Source organism: Heterocephalus glaber, unplaced genomic scaffold (assembly GCF_053883595.1).
Source record: "Heterocephalus glaber isolate CG9 unplaced genomic scaffold, H.glaber_assembly_v1.0 deba00000621, whole genome shotgun sequence".
NCBI classification, from domain to species: Eukaryota; Metazoa; Chordata; class Mammalia; order Rodentia; family Bathyergidae; genus Heterocephalus; species Heterocephalus glaber.
Genome location: NW_028258153.1, coordinates 17666326 through 17672253, shown reverse-complemented (window position 1 = coordinate 17672253; position 5928 = coordinate 17666326).

The following is a 5928-nucleotide window of genomic DNA, read 5'->3' as shown; positions in this document are numbered from 1 at the left end:
GGATTTCAGACTTGGAATCAAGGAAAGGCGCTCAGTCTCTCTGGTTTGTAGGAAGAGAAGAATGAAATGAGCGAGCTGAGGGGATGGAGCTGAGACAGAAGTTCCTGAGCCCTTCGTTCCCACTTCTAGTGATAACAGAAGTCATATTTCACTCCCGGGGTTCCACAGAGACACCCTAGTATTCCTAAAATGACTCAGGTGCTAGAATTCTCATCATCAATTCCCCCTTGTGCATAGACCATTTCAAGGTGAGTTTTTGTCATCACCAAAAACAAATGAGTAAATACAAATATACACTGTAGCTAATATAAATTGCCTTGTGCGTCTTTGAATTCCCAGTTTTTAACACAGTCTTCAGCTTATTGTATACTCATTAGCTAAATTCATGAATTAATTAATCCTTATCCCAATTCCTGTGTCATACAACACTACCCAAAAATGTCTAATCTCGTAAAAGAACAAATACAACAGTGTAGTTGTGTTTAAGCTTCTAAAATTGACTACAGGCTTTAATGAAACTATAACTCACCTTTTGAGCAAACATTCAGACAATTATAACTCAATTATGAACATCTATTAATTGGACAAATCTTTGGACATTGGAATCACAGTAGGGTAAAATTTGCTTAATGAAGTGCTAGTCAGCACAAAAAAGAGCAAGACAATAAATACACAAGCAACATTTTATTTCAGCTCTATTACTGAGGATTTTTCTGATGAAATCTCCCTGGGCTTCAAGACCCTCATTCAAAAAACAAAAAGGGGGTAAGTCTTAGATAACATCTGTTTTTCCTGTCTCACAGGTTTGATGGGAATATTAAATGAGAAAACTATACTGAGGTCTTAGACAGCTGCTAAAACAATAACTAAAAGAGCATAACTTTGACTACCATACTACTGCATCAAGAATACTTGGATAAATAATTTTCATTTTATGCCAATGAGAGTTGTTGTTTAAAAATCCCTAATCAAATCAAATCAACAAAATCACATTTATTACCATAGTGGTGTAAGTATCATCACTTATTATTAGTTTGTGGAAATCAATATGGAGATCCTCTTACAGAGGGTGAGGAGGGAGGCTCAGAATGGCCCAGAATGTTCTGAAACACTCTTGCTGATTTTCCCTTGTCTTGGCTTCTCTTTCTTCACCTCCCATGGAGTGCTACTTCCCAAAGCAGAAGCCCTTATAACAATAATAGTACATTCAACTCGGCCTGGCGTTTTATTTTGAAGGAAATCCAAACCATTAAACAAGCAAGTATTGTCTCCTTGTAACAGCCAGAGATGCTGACCAAGTGAGATAATACTGTTGGGGAAGCCACACTACTGTGAGTGACTAAACTGGAGGGGAAAATGTTGAATCTTTTGCTCAGATCGTCTAAAATGCATTACCAAAGACACTGTTCTTTCCATACAGACAGCACTCACACAGGGACCCAACCTGCCCTACCCAAGCTGCTGTTGCGGAAAGGAAGAAAGGGAAGTGAGTGAAAGCTTAATCACGGCCCCTCTGGGGCCAGTTTCTTTGCCCTCTTCCTCCCAGTGCTGGCCAAGCATTGCAGGAAATCAGGCTTCTAATATGGGAAAAATAACACTTAGCAAAGAAAACGGCAAACATTCCCACTGGAGTTTTCTGAGAACACATTGATTAGTTTTGGAGGATGATTAGCTTTGGAGGGAGGACAGGATGGAGCCAGGGAAAGTTTCAAATGAGAATGTTTCTGCCACCAAAGGGCATCTCAATGAGCCACCACTAATGCATGCCTTGGTGTAGCAAGGTGTGGGGGACCACAGCCCTCAGAAGGCCCGGGAAAGCAAGCAAAAGAGAAAGACCATGTGTTACAGCTGGAGCTCCCACCATTGTCTCCTCCTCTGAGCCCAGAGCAGAGGCTCCCGGACCAAGACTGGGGTGGGTGTGAGCAGCATGCCCGATTTCCCAAGGACTGTGGTTACATTTGGATCTAGGAGAACCTCCCCCAAACCTATTACAATTTCTACTAGAAATGATAATGACAGGCACTACTTATCAAGCACACGTGTGACCTGTGCCAGATCTAACTCCTATTGTTTCCTGAGCACAAATTGAAGGTAATTCTTACAACAATCTTGGAGGAGCTAATCAAGGCTGGAACAGTAAACATGCCAAATAACTTATAATTTGTGTCTGGTTGTGTTTCTTCCATGTTTTTACAATTTATCTTGAAATAGTCTTGGAAATTATTCCAACAGAAAGAGGAAGTCCTATTTAAAAGACCTGGTATGGAGGCACATGGAAAAGTGGCCCATTGTCTCTCCAGCCATGCCCATGTTTCTCTGTAGCTATAGAAGCACTGCAAGGCCCAGAAAGGCTAAGCAATATCCCTTAGGTCACACAGCTTACTAGAGGCCTAGCTAGAGGTAAGAAAATGACTCTTGACTGCTCATCTACCATCCTTTCTGCCTGTACACCACACTGCCTTGCACACCACAAACACATCTTTGCCCTTGCTGTAATGAAATTATGTGTTATTCCACATTGTGCAGCTTTCCTTTAGTCCTCATGGAGCTGTCTAGAGAAGTGCTCTTATATTTTTCCTCCTGAATCTTTTGCGAGGAGATGCAGCAGACATGTGGATGAGGAGGAATTAGTGGTTCTGGTAAGGCAAGTGAGTTAATGCAAGTGTCGGAGTAAATTATGAACTCCAGCATAAGCAGCAGAGTCATTTGAAAGGCAATATGGCATATTCTGTGGCAGCTGGCCCAAGATGAAGGGGAAGGCCCTTGTCACTGCCCATCTGAGCTCTCCATCCCTTACCTGTGACTCTCCCTGGCTCCGGAAGGATGAACAGGGGTGTTTGCTTCTACACTCTGGCAATGGCTGGTTGGCCAGTGATGAGCCACAAACTTGACCCTGGTCAAGCTAACTCATTCTTGTGAGAAATGTGGAGGACCTAGAGACTGTCAGTTTTTGTGGGGAGCCAGTTGACAGGGCCTGCTGAGAATGGAGCTAAACTATGGGAGTTATTTTGGCTTAGCTATGGTGGGGTCTAAACTGGACCATATGCAATGGATGAAGAAGCAAATGCACTTGTGGAAGGAAGGGCAGAACAAATGGACTGGAGGGGAGAGAGAGAGAGAGAGAGAGAGAGAGAGAGAGAGAGAGAGAGAGAGGAACTCCAATTCCCACATGGACTATTTTTCCCACAGAAGGGTTTCATGAAATCCCTCTGCATCTTTTTCTTATTCTTTTTATCTTGATACAATTGCAGTATATTTTTGCTCTTTGCAAAGAGATATTGACTGCTGATTTGGAGAAAACCAACAGAGGAGGATATATTTTGCTCTGAAAGGGGCAGGTGAACTGATGCTAGAAACAGATGGTCCCATGTTTCCCTTGGAGTCTAGGGAAACACAACGCACTGCAGAGACAGGAAAAGGAGGCAGAGGAGATGCAGGCATCGGGATACCACTGAGCTAGCCTGGCGAAGCTAAGGGGTGGGTAGTGGTGGCTGCCGTCCAGATACCCCATTGACTCACTGCCCAGCCAGTCGCATTTTCCAGCCCCAAGAGCCAATCAGCTGCTCATCACTGCTGCCCTGGGAGAGCATCAAAGGGATTTAATAATGGTTGGCAAATGTCAAATTACATTGAATCTAAACCAAATTCCAGACATTTAGGGCTGTACAGTCATTAGCAATCAATTAGTGCACTCACTTTTCAGTCAAAGCATTTTTATACCCTCTCCTTTCCACAACAAGGAAACACATGCTTTGCCTCCATCCTCCTCAGCAGCAGAGCTGCATCCCTCCTTCAGCTTCGTCAGTAATGGAACAATTTAGCCCCTGTTCTCCTTGTGGTTTCATTTTCCTGTTTGATTCCCGGGCAGCAGCATTTTCAGGAAACCCTAAGCAACATTTGTACACAGCGTCCTGCAAACGTGGGCTAAGAAAAGAGAAATCAGTCATCACAGAGCAATAAGAGGTAAAGATGATGTCAAGAATCATCCCAAACCTTCTCTCTAGTTGGAAACAAGGGACAGGGGACCTGGAGCATTAAGGGTGGCACATGCCAACCACACAGGGGTATGTGCCGTGAACTCAATTCACCTCTGGTGGCCCATGCTTGGGTGCAGCAGGATGACATTCCAGCAGCCGAGCAGTAAACATTTACCACAGAACAAGACATCGCTCTATTGATTGCTGTGTATCTGCTTCATCCTTCCCTTTCCAAATTAGCTCAGATTTATGGCAGTTCCCTTCCTGTTCCCTGCGCCAACCACATCATCTTTAGAGTCATGGAGGTCAGAGGAAGAAGATAAGCAGGCATCTGTATCTGAACATTTTCAGGAAGTGCTTTTGCAATCATTTTGAAAATTCCTCTGTTGCTCATGCTTTCCCCTGCTAGATCTCCCAGAGAAGGTATTTTTAGCATAACTTTCTCAGACTATAGAAAAGCCCAAATCCTCTGACTGTGACATAGATTCCTTCCTCGGGTATAGCTGACACAATCTAAACATGAAACCGGGCTTAGCTCAGCGTGCTTTGTCAACAGATGCCCACGGGTCCTCCTGTGTTCTGTCTCATCTGGGGCCCTGCATGCTCTCAGTCCTAGGTCACTTCTGCTTGATAGCTGACCTTCGGTGGCATAAAAGTGGCAGTGAGGAGAGAGGGGAAGGTTTAAAAATACACAAAGGACTTGTCATAGAAAGGATGCCATTGGCTGTGGTCCACCCACTGAGGGGAGTCCTTCCTTCACTTTTAGTTTCAGGGTGGGAGCCCCACCCCTGGGTTAGGGCTCTGCCACAGGCCGTGTCAGCACAGCACACAAGCCACCAAGCCCAAATTCAAGAAACGAATCAAAATCAGCAAATGAAAACTCACAGCCTCAGACAGAGCCACCAACATCTGCTTTGAGGAAAGACTCAGGGAGGGGCATTCAGCACCGCCCTCCCAGGGGATCTGCGACTTCACCTGCCTGTGGCCTCCTTGGAAGTCACCTCCCAGTGAGGGGCATGGAAAGGCCATCCTCACTGTGACAGGCCCTCAAATAGTGCAGCCCAGTGACTGGCATGTCAAACTCTTAACAAATCACAATGACAGATGTTTGGAAATCCATATTTTGAGGCTAGAACTAAAGAATGCACATTTGCTTTGTAAAAATGTTGCTTCTCTTTACAAAACAGTCCTCTATATGAGTGTTTCTCAGACTCGGAGGTCCTCTGGAATGACCTTGACAAAGTGTGTTGGAATACACTCCGATAACCAGGCCGGTAGTACTCCCCATAATCCCAGCTACTCAGGAGGCTGAGGCGGGAGGATTACAAGTTTGAACCCAGCCTGGGTAACTTAATGAGACCCTGTCTTAAAATTTAAAATACAAGAAAAAAGAACAACAATGAAAACAGCACCAGAACTGTGTAGCTCAGGAATAAAGCATTTCCCTAGCATGCACGATGCCCTGGGTTCAATCTCCAGCACCACAAAAAAAACCAAATCAAAACAACAACAAACCCTTTCTTCTCCAGCCCATCACTACCCCACCCTAAAGTGTTTGAATCAAATCTGGGGTAAAACTCAAGAACTGCGTTTTTAAAAAGAACCATTGATAATTCTCAATCAGGCAGCCATCGGCTCACACACTGAAACACTGCACGTGGCAGACGTCATGCATCTAAACAGCAGTCAATTTCTACTTGAGGAATAATTTGTTGTGTAAATCAGGACCAATGAGGCTGTCCTGCTGTCTTTCATATCACGGTGTTTAACAAATGAAGATAAAGGAAAACAAAAAACCACAATAGCAAGACTAGAAAGAGAAAGACTTCACCTCAAGAACCTATGTGTCAGCCAGGGGTTTAGCTCAGTGCTGCTGCCACCTGCCTCGAAAGCACAAGGTCCTGAGTTCGATCCCTGGTACCAAAAAAAAAAAATGTGTGTGCTGAGCTAC